Source organism: Cynoglossus semilaevis, chromosome 20 (genome assembly GCF_000523025.1).
Source record: "Cynoglossus semilaevis isolate Cse_v1.0 chromosome 20, Cse_v1.0, whole genome shotgun sequence".
NCBI lineage: Eukaryota > Metazoa > Chordata > Actinopteri > Pleuronectiformes > Cynoglossidae > Cynoglossus > Cynoglossus semilaevis.
Window position 1 is genome coordinate 2,100,896 of NC_024326.1, and position 19,308 is coordinate 2,120,203.

At 43.1% G+C, this 19,308-nt stretch overlaps 1 protein-coding gene across 1 annotated transcript in view; it reads right to left on the reverse strand.

The window, feature by feature from the left end:
* The window catches only part of lingo3b (leucine rich repeat and Ig domain containing 3b), a 36,731-nt gene extending 25,099 nt beyond the window's left edge, over nucleotides 1-11,632 (reverse strand). The window contains exons 1-2 of the mRNA XM_008333806.3: nucleotides 11,169-11,632; nucleotides 8,350-8,967 (exon numbers count right to left, since the gene is read on the reverse strand). The gene's annotated coding sequence lies outside the window, so the exon portion shown is untranslated. The remainder of the gene's footprint in view (nucleotides 1-8,349; nucleotides 8,968-11,168) is intronic.
* Between the last annotated feature and the right edge of the window lie 7,676 nt (nucleotides 11,633-19,308).

Consider the following 19,308-nt stretch of genomic DNA (forward strand, 5'->3'; position numbering starts at 1 on the left):
ATTATTTTAACCTTTCATATTTTAATAGAAATTATATATTAATTAACTTCCCGTGCCATATTTTACAAGACCAAACTTAAATTTTCAAAAGAAAGAAAGTAACATGACGCTAATTTCAATTGTTAGTCCAGGATCATAAGTGACAGGAAGTGAAAAAAGCCTTACGTTTTCTAGGAAGCAAAACCCTGAATTTTTAAACTTTGCAGGGACCAAGGTTTTTTAAAATTATTTTTCTATTGTACAAACTGTAGGAGGAAGATGAGAGTTGATTTTGATTCAAAATAAAAATGGAATAGCCTTTTTCTTTGGCCTTAAAATGACTTGGAACTTACTTTTTTTTTTAAATAACTCTTTTTTAAATGGTTTATTGGAACCAAATGATATGATTTAGTGTTAGTGTGTCGACAATTATTTTGGTCTGGTTTGGACCTTAGAAAAGTTTAAAAAGGACAGACTCCAGGTCACCAGAGGAGAATGCTGAAACACAGTAGTGGCTTCTGTATCTCTAACACGACTGAGCAGAACAGAACAGCTGGGTTTGTATAATGAGGCCAGTTCAGTACAGTACTATGTAGGAAACGAAGCTCCAGAGCCGATGACAAAAGAGGAGGAGAAGCCACTGGCCACAGGCTCTTGTTCCCCCTGCACAGACAGAAGCCGCTGTAACAAAGCTACTGAAGCAGACTGAGTCAGGGGACACTCAGCACTGAGCAGTCATGCAAAGACCATCAGCTAATGTCCAATGTCCATCCATTCATCGCTCGAGAACCGAGTGAATAAAGATGATGCTCGTGTTCATGTGCACAGATGCAGCGGCCGACCTCCTTTCATGTCTCTGATTTAATGTTGAAACAAAGCAGGTGAGCTTTGCCCCTCACCTTTGGGGTTTATCATCTCTAACTGCCCCGCTGAAGGGCGACATGTCGCTGACCAATTCAGCCCTGCTTTCAAAGCAGCGTGTAGTGAAGCACATGATTGGAGGCAGTTTGGAGGAGACGTGGAGCCAAGCTCAGAGTGCTTTTGCTTCAGCACAGCAGCTGACCTTTAGCTTTGCCCACAGTCGTCACGGATACCGTTGGACACAAAAGGACAAAGCCACACATATGTGCGAGCATCCCCGAGTGGCTTCCACATGCTCCCGCTGCTGCAGGGACTCGGTGACGCACATGGGCTCCTCTGAGCGCGAGTGTGTGTATATTGTGGGTGCATGTGTCAGGAGCGCCATCGGTGAAGAGTCCGCAGGCTTTAACGAGCCGTTTGTGCAGCAGTGAGGCAGAAGTGATGTCTGGATATGCTCCCCCAGAGCAAAGTGTGCAGTAGGGGAGAGGGGGTGTGTGTGGAGGGGAGGGGGTCAGCGCTGAAGGACATTACAGGAAGGGGGGGTGTGTGGGGGGTCAGCGCTGAAGGACATTACAGAAAATCTGTCCATCCTCATTTACCCTAACAAATTGGTCTCTCGGCAGCGGGAGGATGCTGGTCGAGGAGAAAATGCACGATGACGTTTTAGTTATCTTGTAGCAAATGTTGCAACTTATTTTCCAAAGAAAGAAACCAGATTAAGACTAAGTCATCATCAGGTTTTCTTTCAAGTTACATTAAACCTCTTTGAAAATACATTTAGAAAAAGAAAGTCAATGACTTAGTGCTGATCAAAATCACATTAATCCAATGGTAACATTATAGTTGTTATAATATGTCTGTGATTCATCTATTCAATGTAAATGTAAACAACATTGACTGCTAGTAGTTGAATACATTCTCCTAATGCTGCAAAAGTTCACTGTCTATCACGTGTGTGTGTGTGTGTGTGGGAAGTCTTACAAATTGAATAGAAAACTTCTGATATTTCAAATGAAATTACTGTAGCCTCACACTACATCTTCACAATAAAATTTTGAATTATTTAAAATTGATTTTAGCCCAGGCACCAAAGTATTTTTCACGAGTTCTTCTCACTCAGTCATTCATAGAATTTAATTTCTGTAGGGAGCAGTGAACAGTGCTGGAGAAATGCTCCCTGAATCATTAAAATCCAATTTGCAGGACCGGGGCACAACACTCCATCACAACCATCAGCTGGGCTTTGCTCTCAGCATCGCAGAATAACGTGGTTTGTATCGCGCAGGAACAAACTGAGTGAACAGAGGAGAAATCAATAGCAATAGGAGCGTTACAGCTTTCATTAAGTCAGAGGATCCACTGATCAGAAAGCTGTTCATCTGCTAACCCTCACAAATGAAGGAGTGGAGGACGGTGTCAGTGAGTAAGGGGAGAAAGAAGGGGGGAGAGATGGAAGAGAAAGAAGCATAAAAGTCACACACACACACACACACAAGCAGTGACACTTCGATTGTGCTCCTGGCATGAAGTCATGTGGTTAGGGATAATGAAAAATGTACCCCCTGCTCTAAGGCTCTGCTATACAGATGGCACGCACACGCACACACACACACACACACACACACACGTGCACATATTTGAGTCAGTTCGTAATATACCTAACATCAATTTATTGTGAAAATCTTGTTTCTACCACCTGTTGTCATGACCGCTTCAGTCAGACAAAACACACACACACACACACACACACACCGTCCCTCGGTGACTTGCACTAATATTAACGTGGGAATAATAATTATTTATCGAGTCCCTTATTTGTCCCACAACGGGGACATTTACAGTGTGAGTCTTTGCAGCCGACACAGGCTGCCACAGGAGGCGCTATAGTGGATATGTGGTTCCTCTGTTCTCTTTACTTGCAAAGCAGTCGTGTTAACTGCTACACTACAGAACCGCACAGGTGAACCACATTAATAACAAAATCTTAAAAACATCACTCTTAACAAGCTGCAATGTGATTGGCTGAGCAGACATTTGCATATTGAGTCAATGGTGAGAAGGAAGTGTTGCACAAATAAAACACAGACAAGTTTGAAAACATTAAAAAAAAAAGGTGGAAAAGTTGCATTAAAAGCCCAATAAACAACATGTGAGATTTCAGGGGGAAAAGTTGGTCTTCATTTTTTTTTAAATAATATTTGTTTTCCTATAACTGTTGCCAACCAACAGTCTCTAATATTAGGATTTCCCGTGGTATAATTTTAATACTTATATTTACCCGGTGCCAATTATCAGACATTGTTAACAGTCGTATTGAGATGCTTTGTAATGCAGTTGTGGAAGTACCACAATAGACAGAGGGTGCGGGGAGAAGGCCTCGGCCTGGCTGGTGATTGATTGTGCGTCTAAAAACAGCATGGCACTTCACATTGTTATTTAGTCTGTGAATAGTAACAATCGATTTACTTCTGAATCCTCAGCTCCTGCTTGAAATTACATTCACTGATTGAACCCAGAAGCCTCAGCTCAACAACATCACAACAGCCGTGTCTATTCAGAGCCTCACCTGAAGGTCAATACACTGACGGCTTTAATGTGTCCATTGTTAAAAAAATAAATAAAAAATGACCTGCTTTTTTCGGTGCCTGCGCAAAGTTGGTGTTTATTCATGACTCATTGTACTCCGCCGCGCAGGAGCGGCCGCGTTACAATGGTTCTGGGCCAAATGTGTCACATTATCTGCAGTTATGTGATGATTTGGCAAAAGGCTGTTTGTCTCCAGCAGTTTACTTTTCTGCTTTCCTGTGGCTGAACAAGCGATTCTCTGAATGAGCAAAAGAGGCACGATGTAACTGTTGACAAATAATATTCCACTAAAAATATACACTACACGTCTGGTGTGACACAGAAAACACTCGGAGTGAGTAAAAGTGGAACAAATTCCCGTCTTTGCTCAGTAATTAGGTGATCACAGGGAAACCTTCCAGGACACAAAATCATTTGTACGGTGAGATTTTTGTAATATCACAGAAAGATTCAATCACCCCCAGATTCAATTTGACAGTTTATTTCAAAGTGATTAGGAGTAACTCAAGGGATGGTCCTGTCAGACTTCATAATGAGGCAAGGCTAAATGCTAATTCAGTTTGAGTGTTAGGAGAAAGATACTGTGTGACCTTAAAGCTTTCCAATCAAAACCGCGCAGTTGAGAGACTCCCAGGTATAGGAAACACGACAGACAGCAATCAGGTCTGTGAGCGGAAGACCGAACGACAGAATCACCGAGCCTGGGGTCACGTCTGAGAAAGTGCAGCCGGCAAAGTAAATTAAAGTACGTGAAATAGAAAAGTGAAAGGGCAGAATGTGGAAAACAGCGGCGCGCGAGGGAGGAAGCCTGAGAGGAGCGGTGAGAGCGAGAGGCAGAGCTGGAAGAAGGTCAGGAGGTGGAAATAAAGAGGTGAAGGAGACGCAGGCTGAGGAGGAGGTGTAGGTTCTACCTGCTGCTCATTAGCCCCCAGGCAGAAAGTTTACTCCTTCTTCTTTGACTCGAATCATGTCCTGTATTTTAAACACAAATGTGAAACAAGAATAGAAGCACGTGTCTCAAGAGCCCAAAGGCAACGGTCACAGGAAGTGTGTGTGTGTGTGTGTGTATGTTTATGTGTGTGTACTTTAAAACCTTAAATCTCTACCAAATGTTTTGGGTTATTTTGATTTATTTTAACAACATCTAGCAACAAATTCTATAAAGGGAACCTATGGTTGAACTCATAGCTAACACCTTTAACATCAAATAAGAGATGAGTCCTTTATTTGTCCTACAGTTTAATTCAACCCACTTTTGTGTCGACTTTCTTCTATCACATGAGTTTTCAAAGTCCGACACTGTGGGCCTCCTTCCAAAAACCTACTGTTCGTGCTCAGACACAGCACTCACCTTTCCGTTCCACACTTTTACATCTTGGCTCTGTTAGGTCAACACGAGGAACACTGTATATGGACTGCGTTCGTACATTTATGAAATCATTACAATTCTTTCTGTCCTTGTTCAAGTAGAAGCCTTAAATCCTACAGTTACATGTGACAGTCACACCGTAACATCGCACTGTAGACTCTAGTGCCGATGTGACACTAGGACGATTGACACTAGAGCAGGCGTGGGCAAACCTTTTGACTCATGGGACACAGCTGTCCTAGAATTGAAGGGGGGGGGGGTCGGGTCAGGAGCAGAAAGATGGAGGGTTCGTGTGAACTAAGATAAATGGCATGAAAAAGTCATGCATAAAGGGTAGAATGCTAAAATGCTTTTAACATTTTCTATGCCATCTATTGGGGACATATGGGTATTGCAGGGAAAAGGCAGAAGTATAATGATGATATAAATGAATTATATAATTTAGATTAAACAGCTGAAGGGGCTGAACTGAGATATAGATGATAGATGGTGAAATGGTGGTTAGAAAGTATTTTCTCGTTCCAGTCAGATGCCACGTTCTGATTGTGATGACAAATGGTGAGATGCCTTGCCTCTGGAGGAGGGTTCAAAGCTCACACCCCTGAAGGTGAGATGCTGGCAGTTCTGCTGCCTGATCTGATAACCTGGGTGCTCTAAATCAAGAGCGAGAAGTTGACAAATGTCAGTGCGCCTGCATGCAGGGCAGCTGCTGGACAGATCCGTGCAGTCACCTGCACACGGCGGCGTTATCACTCTGTGGCACTGAATGCTAAACAAGAACATTACATTCAGTTTTGAGAGGGACCTCTGATGCAACCCCAGGCTCCGTGCTGTAATTGCACACTTAAATAAAAACCTGGGGTTTTATGGCTGAGGCTTTTACGGACACGTCTTTGCCCTCGCCCTTGTCCATGCAATCATCATCCAGCAGGATAATAGCAGCAGTCTTCCATGCAGTACATCCTTAAGACCCTCTTCTCAAGGTCAACCACTATCCTCGTTCTCTCCCCCTCTGTCCCTCTCTCTCTCCCTCACACACACATGCACACACAGATCAAAAGCCCCTTCAACACACACAGAGTCCTCTCTAGCTCCAGTCACCAATCAAACCCCTCCTTCACGATGCGGCCAATCATTGCTGCTTTTCCGCCTTAACACATCTCCTCGCCTCATCACACTTATCCCTCTCTGCAGCGCACCATAAAAGCTTTTACACAACCTGTGTCTTATTTCTCTGTGCTTTGGCCATCGGCGGCAGCAGCTATGATAACACTCAGCGAGGTTGCTGCAGAAATCTGGGAAGGCAGTGGGAAGAAAAAGTGCAAAACAAAGAAGGGAGAGACGAGCTGGGCTGGAAAATACCGTACTGAAAGATTTGATTTGTGTATTTGTTTTTATTCTAAATGAATGGTTCAGACCAGAGGTGAAAAACTACAAATACTACAAATTCTGCCAGTATATACTGGCGGGTCAACTGTACTACACATTAGATATAATATCGAGGGCCAAATATAATTACACTGCGGGCCAGATTTGGCCCCCAGGCCTGAGTTTGACTATGGTTCAGATGTTCATTTTAAAAAGGAACAAATCATTTTCCAGAGCAGCTTATATTTTCCTGGCTTTCTTCGCTCTCTTTCAGCAGGTGCCCGAAAATCACTTTCCGGTGGTGTCATCTCACTGAGTAAAGACATTGGCAATCAGAACCTGTCAGCAGAGGCAAAACATTTTCACCCACTACCTCCTAATCTTCTGTCACCATCTCCGCTCTTTTTGTTCTAAGATTCCGTTGTTATCGCCTCAATCTCCCTGCATCCTCTTGTCCTTCTCCTCGGTGAACCCTCGTCTCGTCTCGGCTCGTCTCCCTTCTGTCTTTCTGACATTGGTTCTATCATCTTGGCAGCAGTGATTCTCCGCTTCAGGTAGCTGTCAGACCGTTCACTCTGACATGCTGTAGTATATATGTAAATGGAACTGCTGAGAAGTTGCAAAAGTATACTTTAAAAGTATAAGAGTGGAGACAAATTCTGTCAGGAAAGTCAGCGATGCAAGAGGGTTTCTGGCGGCCTGGCAAATCTCTCTAGTATCTGAAGCCAACAACAACTTCACCATACGCTTGGAGCTCCGAGCCTGCCAGCTCCGACTGGGGCTTCTGTTCACTTACTCAGGAAGACAGGACTGTCGACAATTCCGAAGTTTGGAATCCAAACTATTTAATAAGGAGCAGTTAATAATGAGCTGATTGCAACTTCATGTGATTAAAGGCAAATTTGTCTGCAGGGGAGCTGGAGCCACTGTCAACGAAAACCAGGTTTAAGGTCCGTGGTACTGCTGAGGCAGGGATTCTGAAGCAGCAAATGGTTGATCTTAAACGTCTCATGCTGTACCTTTATTTACTCTAGCATTTGGAAGACTGGAGAGACTGGAAATGTATCAAAGCCATTACACTCTATCTCAGTCTACCTCGGAATTCCAAGCTTTCAGTGACAGTACGGTACAAACTCAGTCTTCTTCTGCTGCTTCACTTAAAAAAAACCCAAAACAAAACAAGAGACTAAGTCCATTGATAATATAGGGTTTATAAATCTACAGCGGCAGTGACAGTAACCACCTGTGCCGAGGTCAAACTCTCCTTCTGTGTTCAGGCAACTATAAGTAATGCTTGAAAATCACTACCCATCATTCACTTTGATTGCAGAATAGGTGGTCAGTAGACTGTTCAACCCTGCTGTCAAGGGAGGCAGGGTCAGGTAACGGTAATAGCTTACAGCCAAGGAATGACACCGACCACAGAAGGGGAGGAACAGAGGGAGAGGTGACAGGTTGTGATTGCAAATAGAGAAGGAAGAAAAATGGAGTGAAAAGAGTAAAAGATGTGGAGGGGGGAGGAGGGGAGGAGGGGAGGAGGGGAGGTCTGGGGGCCGGAACAGGAGCCGGAGCAGGAGCCGGAGCCGTCTGGCTTTGATACACCTTATGCAAACCTGCTGTCATGAACCATATGCACTCTGCCACGATGTGACATAACACATGGGCACACATGTCATGTTCCCACTGATCCCACGTCCTGCAGCGGAGCACGGCTAAACATGTCTCAGAGCAGAGTGCGACGCAAAACAAACCTGTGCTGTTTTTGTTTTTTTTTCAACACAAGTTAGGCTCAAGACCGAGGGCTGTCTGCAGGGTAACACGTAGAGCATAAAAGTTAATGGAATGACAGTGGAAAATGTGTGACGTTCCAAAATGTATTCCTATTCATCATCACTCTGACGGCTCAGGAAAGCCATTATGAAATGCCTCTGGTTTACATTCATGCTGTAATCAGATGATAAAACACACACACACACACACACAGCTCCTCTTCGTCTTTATTCCCTCACAGTGAGGGCAAACGCAGAGAGACCTGTCAGGGTTGGTTGTCATCATGTCCAAGCTCTGCAAACGTGCACTGTTGCATCCAGCCATGTGTGAGGGAGAACCGCAGCAACAACTGTACAAGTCAACATGTACACTACGTGTGTGTGTGTGTGTGTGTGTGTTGTATGACTTGCACTTACCCAGGACTGAAGCGTGGTCCTTGATGCCCCCTCATCTGTCCAGCTGTGTGTGTGTGTGTGTGTGTGGGTCTATTCTCGTCTCCTCTCTCTGTCCAGAACTTGCAGACACAGCTCTACACGTGCCAGCTCTCCACTCCTCAGGTTCCCCCTCAGTCTGTCAGACTCGGGCATCAGCAGCTGTACAAAATCTGCCACTCGTCCCCCTCCTCCTCCTCGTCCCCCTCCTCCTCTCTCCTCCTCCTCCTCTCGCTCCTTCTTCACCCTGGATCCAGTGGGCTTGCTTCTCTGTAAACACTTGTTAGTTACGCCACCCCCCCTTTTTTCCTAAAAAAAAAACAAACAAAAGAAGCTCAAAGCACGGGGCGAGAGGAGAAAGGGAATCTGGATTTTCCCGCTCCTCAGGACTGTGCTCCTCAGCCAGTCAAAGCTGCCTGCTTCTCCCCCAGTGTAGATGTGGGATGATGGAGCGTGCCGTTTTCCTCTCCCTCACTCTCAGCCTCTCTCTCTCTCTCTCTCTCACCCCCTCTCCCCTCTGTGATGCTGCTCCGTTTGGATATTTCAGCTAGCTGCGGGCATGCTGCTAAGGGAGCGTCTCTAAACAGGGATGGAGGAATATATCTGGAAAAAAAATGAGAGTACAGATAAGTATATATATATATATATAAGTGTCCAGTTACAGTTCACTGCTCCAAAGGTCACATTTTTTCATGAAGATATCAGTGCAGCCAGTATATCTTTTTCCTAACACCCAAACACTTCATCTTGGTTTTTTTCCAAACTTATAACTACCTGTGTAGGTTTTAAAATACCTTGAAATACCAGCTCCACTGAGAGATCATTTGTTGGTTTAGTAGCTTTTTTATTAAAATTGCAAATATATCTCCGTAGGTGTAGTGACTGTTTATAGCTGTCATCACAGTGGGAGACAAGTGTGAAGATATTGGCTACGGATCGGCGAATTTATAACCAACAACAGCCAAGAGACGAGCTCCCGTCTCAAAGCTCCATTTTTGGGAAGACTTTCATTCTCGCTGACATTTAGGACAGAACACGATGACATTTGAGTTGTGAGAGTATGTGGGATGTGGGTCAGACCGCAGGCATGGCGGATTACACAGAGTACAAGGAGAAACAAAGTAAATGTGGTAAAAGTCAAACAAAAACAAAAGAAAAATGATATACATATACATATAAGGTAAGACACTATCTTTGATGAACGTAACTGTTTTGTCACACAAATGATTCATGTTCACACATACATCTCTTCGTCACCTAACGTTCAGAATGCACGCAAATGAGCTCCAGAGTCTGAACAGTTTCTCAAAGAGATGAGACAGAAATTTAAATTTTGACTCTGCAAACAGCGCACAACACCCACACCAGGCTGCCAGCTCCCTGCTTGATTAATGTCAAATTAATCAGACTCTCCGTTAAAGCTGCATTCGACACCTTCTCTCCACTTCTCAGACCTGCAGGAGGGGAGAACTTTAAGAGCCAGGTGGAATTACACGAGCTCGATGTGGTCACACGCAAAAATATCACACATTCTCGTGTGACCCGAGCTCCGGTCGTGTAACTCTACACGAAGAATGTCAGTCTCAAAGTCTGAAACATTAAGCTGTTACGTATGACGAACGAGCTCAGAGTGATGAGGGCAGAATCTCCAATATTTCTGTTCATTCTGTTCATCTCATTTTCTTGTCCATGAGATATTGAATGAAACCAAAGGAAGTGAAACTTTCTGTTATAAAAGACCGACTTTGAGGAATGGAAAAAATATATCAGTGGTGCATGGGGCCTTAACTTTTACACTAGAGGTGCAATAAAAAAGACCAGGGCTCCATGGCCAGTGATAAATCTGAATAAGTGAAGCCGTAACTCATACAGAACTGTCTGCTCAGTGCATGTCCTGCTGCGGTGCAAAATAACAGCCCCAAATACAGAAAAGGGGAAGACTTTTCCACTTTTTTTATCATTATCTAAAATAGTTTTGTCTAAAAATGCTCAGAAATATTAAGGTCAAATATTTGTCTTCTCCGTTTATTAAGCCTGATTCAATCCCAGTGTTGTGGATGTGAGCTATGGCCTACATTTAGATGATTCATTACAACATTTTTATGTTTCAATATATACAGCACATCAATGCTGGATATTCCTCCTAATAAAGTCAGGACAAGATTTTTTAATTAATGCAAACATACATTTGTGAAAGAAGCATCACAGAATCAGAGCTGGAATTCCAGCATCAACAACAACAACAACAACAGTGACAACAGGAAGTATAGAAGGACCAACCAGAGCAACGATTAGAAAAGGTGTGACCCAACAGAGACAGAGTGATATCCAGTTCATATATATACCAGGTGAGATGAGTGAGACTAATTAACAGAGTGCACAGGTGATCGTCATGAAACTAATTAACCCAGCAGAGACAGGCCTGACAATTACACTCTGTTGAATCATTTCAAACTCCAACAGTTGAATCTCTTCTTTTCCCCCTGAAAATATGTGATAATAAAATTAATAAAATCAAATTTAATCCTTAGACTTTACAAACACATAACATATATGATTTTGGTCACTCCTTGTTGGTCATGTTAGTGAAAATGAGGGTTAAATCTCAGCAAACCACCACAGTAGTACAGTTTAACGTCACACAGATTCTTCATTTTCATCCATTTAAACATATTACAAAATAAAACAGAAACTAACATATTAAACTACACATGATTATACATTATAATTTAATAGTGCATATAGTTCTCCTTTGTTGTTAGCAGTAGCCCCCTTTAAAGATAAATATGTATCTGTAGCTGTACCTGTTAGTTGAGGCGTTTCACTCACTTCCTGTTGCAGCAGTGTGAAGCACATGGCTCCTTCCACAGGTGCAGGGCCTGATCATGTGACCTCCTCAGTGTCATGACATTGATGCAGTTCAGAGAGGACTTCAGGCTGAAGATAAACCTGTTCCTTCTGCTGCTGTTAATGAATCAACAAAGTCATATATGACGTTGTACTCTGTGACATTGTCACTAAGTGGCGTTTGACTCAGGGACGCTGTGGACGCCGGGGGGGTCAGACGGAAACATTTTATCAGTGTTTTCACCATAATAAACCGACGGCACCGCTGCTCAGCCCGTGGCCTCAGATAGCACGGCTTATTTACTGCTCTCCCTGCACCTGAGTCGGCCTTGACATGACGGCTAATAACTTTGTTTTCTGTGCAGCCCCGCGCAAAAAAAAAAAAAAGTTTTTTGTCCTCTCTTGTTAACCTATCACTCTCTCTCTCTCTCTCTCTCTCTCTCTCTCTCTCTGCCTGGTTACAAGGAAATATCGCCCATGACACATCCATTAACAGCAGAATGAAGGATGAGAGGAATAACGTGCAGCTGTGTGATGAGGAGTAAACCTCTTCGGCACGCTGATGTACGCGGCGGGGATTCTCACATGATTCCCAGCATCGAATCAAGGAGAGAATGAAGTGGAAGAGGCCCAGTTATTTGAATTTGAATAAATTAATTTAGATATGTAGAAATAGTGCCGGTTGATTTGATTCTACGTGAGGGAAAAGGCAGGAGACACTGAAAGACCCTCCCACTGCTAGGATCTGACTAAATGGTGACATTGTGACGTTCTCAATCAAAAACAAAAAAATGTCACCAAAAACAAAAAAATGTAGGTGAAACTGAATGATGTATAAGAAAACTAACATTATAACAGCATTTTGACATTGTTTGCAATTCAATGTGTCAATGTGTGTGTGCGCGTGAGTGTGTGTGTGAGGAGGTGGATGTTAGTGAGGGTCTTATCAGTGGAAACAGACCTAGAACGTGAGCAGGGTGGAGCAGCACGAGGATGTGAAAGGGGGGGTTGTTGGGGGAGGCCGGGGTGGAGAGTGAGCGTTTACAGTGAAATTGGAGGATAAGGAAGGAAATGGGGAGAGTGAGAGCACACAGAGCTGAGAAGATGGACACACGGACACACGGACGGTCTCACTGAGGGACAATGAATAAGGGATTTGAATTATATGAAGTAGAAGAAATGCTGAAAGCGTAGCAGGATGTTATCAGGGTGTTTGTCTTTAACGAATGGCTGTTGGTTTAAAATGTGGGGGGGGCGGGGGCACGCTTTGACAATCACAAGGGAGCTTGGGAGACAGAAATATTCAAGGCACAGTATCTGACAGAGTGTTTTTGACATATTTGACTTTTGTCAGTGTTGAACAGTGGCTGCAGCGCCCCCTTCTGTTTGTTAGATGTCCGCCATTAACCAACAGCAGTAACGTTGTCTGGATGGAACGTCGCCACGGGTCCCACATATTTGTTAATAAGAAGGAGAGACATTGTGGGAATTCATTCCCAGCTTTACATGAACTGCTGCCGACCTACAGTGATTTTATGTGCAGCAGATAAACTTGCCTGAAGACATAAATATGCTGCACATTATGTTGGGGATTATTGGTATCACTGTCAGAAATCACTGCTGCTGAGCACTGAGAAATAAAAAAGGAGAAAAAATATCAGTTTAAATGGAAGAATAGGAAACATAAAATAAAATAAATTCAAAACTTTCTGTTTCTCTTATTATGTCAGGTTTTCCTCAGACCAGCGACTGGGTGTATGTGTGGAAGGAGAGATCAAAATAATAAATAATAATAAATAATTATTGCGTATATATTGTAAATATAAGTATTACTTTATGTCATGCACTTCATTTCTTTAGTTGTTGCGTTGTCATTTTTAAAGTAGTTTGTGGGGAAAAAAAATCCTGGTACCTGATACCATTTATCCATGACCCTGTACAGGTCCCTCACCCCCGTGTTTGGAACACCATACCACAAGAGTTGCTTAAATTCACCTGCATGGTGTTAAAGCTATTCAAAGTAGAAAAAAAACACCCCAATATCATCCAGAGAAACTGCGACATGCTCCAGAGATTGTGTGATTTTTCATCTCTGAAAAAGCTTTATCGTCCTCTTGGAAACACATACGAGGCGCTTCAGTAACATTAATTCCACCATTGTCCTCGGCCAGCCTTCGGACATGTTTCTTTTATTAGTTTAATGATCTCAGCAGCAAGGGTAAGACTTTTATACAATCTTTACTTTTTCTGATGTTGTTAATCTCCTCAGACGACTCATAATGAAGAATAATGGCTCCATTCCACCGTGTTGTTAGGGTTTAATGAAGAATAACGGCTCCATTCCACCGTGTTGTTAGGGTTCCAGGAGAACAAAAACAGATTTTATTCTAAAACTTTCTTAACTACCGTCTACAAGGCAGAGGCTTCATAGAAAGGGCCAGTTGGAAACTGGATGACGTTGGTTACACCTTCTTCCCAAGCCGTTTATATTTCACAGTTTAAGTGAACTGTTTTCATGGCTTCTTTCCAACCTATTTGAATTCCATGAATAAGTCATCGACAGCCATTCATTTGTTGTTTTTAGTGTTAGAACAATCCCATCACTCAAGCTCCACTCCATCCTCGCCGGCCGGTGGCGGTCGTTACGATACTGTATATTTCCCCATACTGTTGACAGAAGATGGATAGGAAAGAAACACTGGGAAAAAAAACACGAAGAATAATCGTCTCTGGACGAGAAAGACAGAGCGTGTGTCTGGAAGAGACGATAGCAGGATGATGGAGAAACCGAGGGAGAGATGCTCGCTGTGTGTGTGTGTGTGTGTGTGTAAGAGAGATGGAGTAAGCACATAAATTAAGAGATATGGAGATATGAAAGCAGAGGTCTGGCAAAAATCAATACAGCCATGAGTGTGGAGGGGGGGGGGGGGGGGGGGGTCACATAAACAAAGAGAGAGAGAGATAGAACAGCTGATGCTCCAGCTTCATACTCCACAGAGAGTAAACGTCTGAACCCAAAGTAAATGAGTCTAAACTGAGGTCACAGACCAAACACACTGATTCTCTGACATTCACCATGTTTATCACCATTACTGACACTCACTGATGTATGGTGTATGATGAATAAATGCCTGTATTAACTGCAGCGTCGACACAGCTCTGAGACACTGTTTTCCTTATCACAGACTGTACATGATACTGTTGATACATGATACATGCTGTTTAAAACCTCACAGAAATAAAAGAAAACATCACAAACCATTATCTTACAGCCCAACTTTGGGTTTTGGTACAATGTGTTGCTCCTGTCTGTATGAGCTCTCTCATCTCTCTGGAGGTTTCCTGTGTTTGATCACTTCCTGCCTACTTTTAGTTTTATGAAGCCTCAGGTTACAAATCCTAGGATTGGCCTGGGGCTGATGTCGATCCCTCTACAGTGGGTTTGACTGATGTGCACCAGAGGATTTAAGAGAAATATTAGTAAAAGATGAAAATAAAGTGTAGAAAAAGTATTACAGGGTACTACACTATATTACCAAAAGTATTCGCTCACCCATTCAAATGATCAGAATCAGGTGTCCTAATCCCTTGGCCTGGCCACAGGTGTATTCTGGTCCAGAGGAGCAGAGAGAACCATGACAATGAAGATGATGGAGGGGTGAGAATGGCAAAGGGAAGGGATGATAGAGAGAAAATGAGAGAGAGCAATGAGAATGAAAGAGCGAGATGATGTGAGGAGAGCTGTTGTTTGTCCTCGGGCTGCTCTCTTGGAGGAAGGACAAGGATGTGGGGGTGGTTAGCAACATTTACTGACACAAACCGGGAGAGTGTGTTTGTATTCACGTATTTCGACAGCAGCCAGCCACCAATGATATTACATAAGAGTGATCAAACCAGAAGAAACCATGGAAACGCTAGTCCAACAACTACAGTCTTTATATGGAGACAAAAAGTTGTAAAAAATGTCACCCTTAATCATTCAATCCTAGTGTTATTTTACTGCAGTGAGCAAGATGAGCTTTAAGCCAAAAAGCCGAGGAGGCATTATTGTTATCGTGCCACTGCAGAGCACGCTGCGCTTAGTCAGAAAATACCTGGCGGGAACAGAGACAGCCACGGGCACGGCTTCTCCAGTTGGAGCACATATCCAGTCTGAGGCCGAGGCATCGTGGACTAGAGATCAGAGCGCCTGGGTCGGTGTCCCGAATGATTCTGCAGCTGAAAATTCATCGTCCATAGCTGTCTGGATCCACAGCTTAGGAGAGGATGAGGGGGGGATAAAGAGGCAGCCTCAGAGAATGCTGTGTCACCATACACAGCTTAAAAGCTCATTTACATCTGTTTCACCCCGACAAAGGCCTCAACTGGTCCCAGCCTGTCCTAAATACCAGGTGTCCACCTGTCTCTTGTCTCCGACCTACAGACGCTCAGGCTGGTCGTCCACCAGGCCGTGTGTCAGCAGTGTGACGGAGTCGCAGCATATGTACGGAGAGCCTTCATCTGTCAGTATCACACTGTTTATGTTGCACACACAGACACAGGCTACTGAGGCTGATTCAGATTCAGAAACACAGCTGAACATACTAAACTGCATTTGAACATCAGACTTCCAGAAGATTTCTAGAGGGAAAAATTGTAAACTTTATGGCCTTTGCACAGCACAAACTTTAACGTCCTGTTACTTCTAAACCAGGGTCTGTCCTGGTACATACAGCAGCTGTAATTGTCAGGACTCCTGTGGGACCCTGCAGGCCTCGGCATCAAATTAGCAGCTTAGAACAAGTGTCAGCAAACAGACCCTGAGAGGCCATTTATACAAAAATGAGACTTTAGTGTTAAATCTGCAGTTCTCTTGGGGGCGCTGCACAGAGAGCAGCGGCAGAACTGCAACCTAAGCACATGTAAGATGCCAGTTGTAAAGGTATCATTATTTATTATTTTAAAGTCTTAGGAGGTGCAGTTTCTTAGCAGTGTTACTTCCCTTTAATCGAAGAGAGCTCAAATGAGGGATTCAAACCATCAGAAGGCATCAATAGAGTCAATAGATCACATTTACTACTATCAATATTAATTTAACAATTGATGTAACTTGTACCACAAGCATTTAGATCTGTGTTTCGAAGCAGGAGAATTCAATTTCAATCACAGATAAAACAAAAATCAGGATCTGACTGTTGGTAAAAGTGAAGAAAAGACAACAGACAATGCTACTTAAGGTGGATGCAACAATATAGAGTTAAAACTGAGCCTAACTTCAGGTGGATGTAGGTGCTGTCAATCAATGGAAACCAGACAAAGACATGGACCCCCGGCCCTGACTTTCAAAAGAATTCTCAACAAGTATGCCTACGAGAACACCCACCATTGAACACTCAGAGAGTTGAAAACATCCTCTTGTTGTGATGGAACAGATTCCATTCAAGGCCATAACAGAATCTGTCTCGTTGACTTATGTAACATCTCATCATACAGTCACTCCCAACCATATGGGTTACAGGCAAATGCTGAATGTTTGGCCAAGCGTTTCATTCCAACATGCTGTCTTTTTTTTGCATGATCGCATAGTGCACTGGTCTATTGTAAAGCATGATGTTTCCTGGAGTCTACTAAAAATAAACATGCATTATTATGTCTTTATTGAGTATTCAAATTCCCACCACAGCTGTGGACAGTGTTTCCTAGTTTTACATTCAAAGTGAATACAGTACTAACATGATATCTGTCTATGATTCATTAAAAATATACCAATAATTCATAAATCTATAAACACATACCAGGAACTGAAGGTCTGTTCTTTTGTGTTCGGTTTAACTCTGCATGTCTCTTCCTGCCCTGCAGGTGACACCAAGTATGAATTCTCTCATTCTTTTTGCTTTATCCTGATTGTGCTGGTACAACATTTTGTACAACAACGTATCACTGGACCAACTCTCCAGGTTAGGCAGAAATGTAAAGCTAAAAGTATAACAGCCGTAATAAATAGTCACATTTGTTCCCTGGTCGCCATAAAAACAAATAATGGCTGTAAAATAATGGTATAAAAAGTAATGACATAGAGGTGGGAGATTAAAGAGTGGTTTCAAGTAAAACCCTTCATTATCATCCACATTAAATACAACGTAGTTAAAACGTCTCCTATTATAGTGTCCACAGCTTTTACTCCAGCGTTTGAAACCATGGTCAGATGTCCTCTCGTTTCTTTATATGTCATTTTCAACATATAAAATATATGTTACAGCTGCATCTAAAAGGTTTTTAAAGCACTGTGCCTGTAAACCTCGGTCTTCACCCACAGGCTCAGACGGCGGAAATTAAAAACTTTGAGTGTTTCCAGGAGCTCAGTGGCCTTTACCTGTGTAAAGACTCTGGTGTCAATAAGACGTTTCATGGAAATGGCAAATCAAAAGGTCACCCGTTAGCATCAAGTCTCCGCAGAGACTCCGTTTACTGACAACTTCAATGAAAGAAGAATGGATTTAGAGCATTTTGAAACGGTTCTTCATCCTTTCATCAATATTCACACATTGTTGGTCGATTTAACATGAGGAGTTTTGTTAGGGAGGAGGAGCAGGGGTGGTCAGGCAGGGCAGTTGCATCACTCCTCTTTATTTACACACCTAAACTCAACTTGGGGTAAATCCAAGAGGAAACAGAAAACAGTCTTAAATCAGGAAACACGGGCAGGACGAGAACAGAAGCAGCAAAACAACTCCAATCACCATGACCCACAGGGTGGGGGCACGTGAGACTAATTAACAGGGAAGCCCCAGACACAGGTGAGTGTGATTAAACTAATTACCCCAGACAGAGGGGGAGATAGGCAGACACACCTGACAAGGTTTCCCTCCACATTTCACTGCTGTACCACTGAGTTAATGCTGGGCTGAATGAATATCAGAGAAGTGTCACATGAATGTGCTCTAATTAGCATTTAGCATCTCCAAAAGTGAATGTCACTCTAATGCAGTCTTCAATTTAAACTCCCATTAAAGAGGGATTAACATTATTTATTTATTTAAACTACTAAAAGCATTTCCGTAATTACCTATCAAAAAGTAGAGAGGAGGAAAAACGTGTTTAATTCTGTGTAATTACTTTTTCTTTCATCATGTTTTAACTCGTCTACCTTCACTCTCCTTTCTCTTTGGTCAACTCACAATAGACTTGTGGGGGTGTCCATTGTCTCCATGTATGTCATTAAATACCAGGAGGACAATAGAGCGGGTGTTGAAAAGTTGACCGCTTATCTTCCTCCTTTTTTTTTCTTTTTGAGGTGTTTTCACGTTTTTTCGACAGACCGACTTCGCTGAGCGAAAAGCCGTCCACCTACGCACGTTGTTCGCTGCATTGTTCCCACCGTGTAAAGGCAAATGACATGTAATTATAAATGTACTTATTCATGATTGCTGCGTTTCACAGCACCCTGTTGTCAGAAGATGAGATGAGAGCCCGGAGGAGTCATTGTTCCTGCTAGGAGGAGAAAAAACGGACAAAAAAAGGAGTCAACTGTGGAAGCTCTGAAGGTTTCAGCCCTGCTTTATGTTCACACCCAAATCAACACAGTGTCAGGATGAAAACAGTTAATGTGGCCATTCTTCAGTCACTGCACTGCATCAGTGTCACTGTGTGTGTACGTGCGGTACATCCATTGATCTGAAAACGGTCTCTGACATGTGGGGAACTAGAGGACAACACTGAGACTCATTGATTCCTCTTAATATTCCATTCAGCTCTGTTCTTTTTTTTCCACATGACTTGACTTATTTCATACCTTGAGGCTCATCTCACCTTCCCGTCAGTGCGGAGGTTCATTTTCTCACATCATCGATCTGACCCGGGCCACAGACATGAAGGCGAAAGTCAGAAAGAAAGGGAGGTTCTAGTTTTCTCCAGGGCTGCAGATGCCAAGGGATTGTTGGCTTTTTCAGAGGGTGGAAGCAGTCGTAGGAAGCAGAAGCAGTTGGCTGAGAACTGAGAATGTGACAAACTGATTAAGACACACACACTGGCGCGCAAACACCCACACTGATTTCATCACATATCCATAGTGGGAGGGACAGAGAACAACCATAATACATCATCAACAACTGAAAGTGA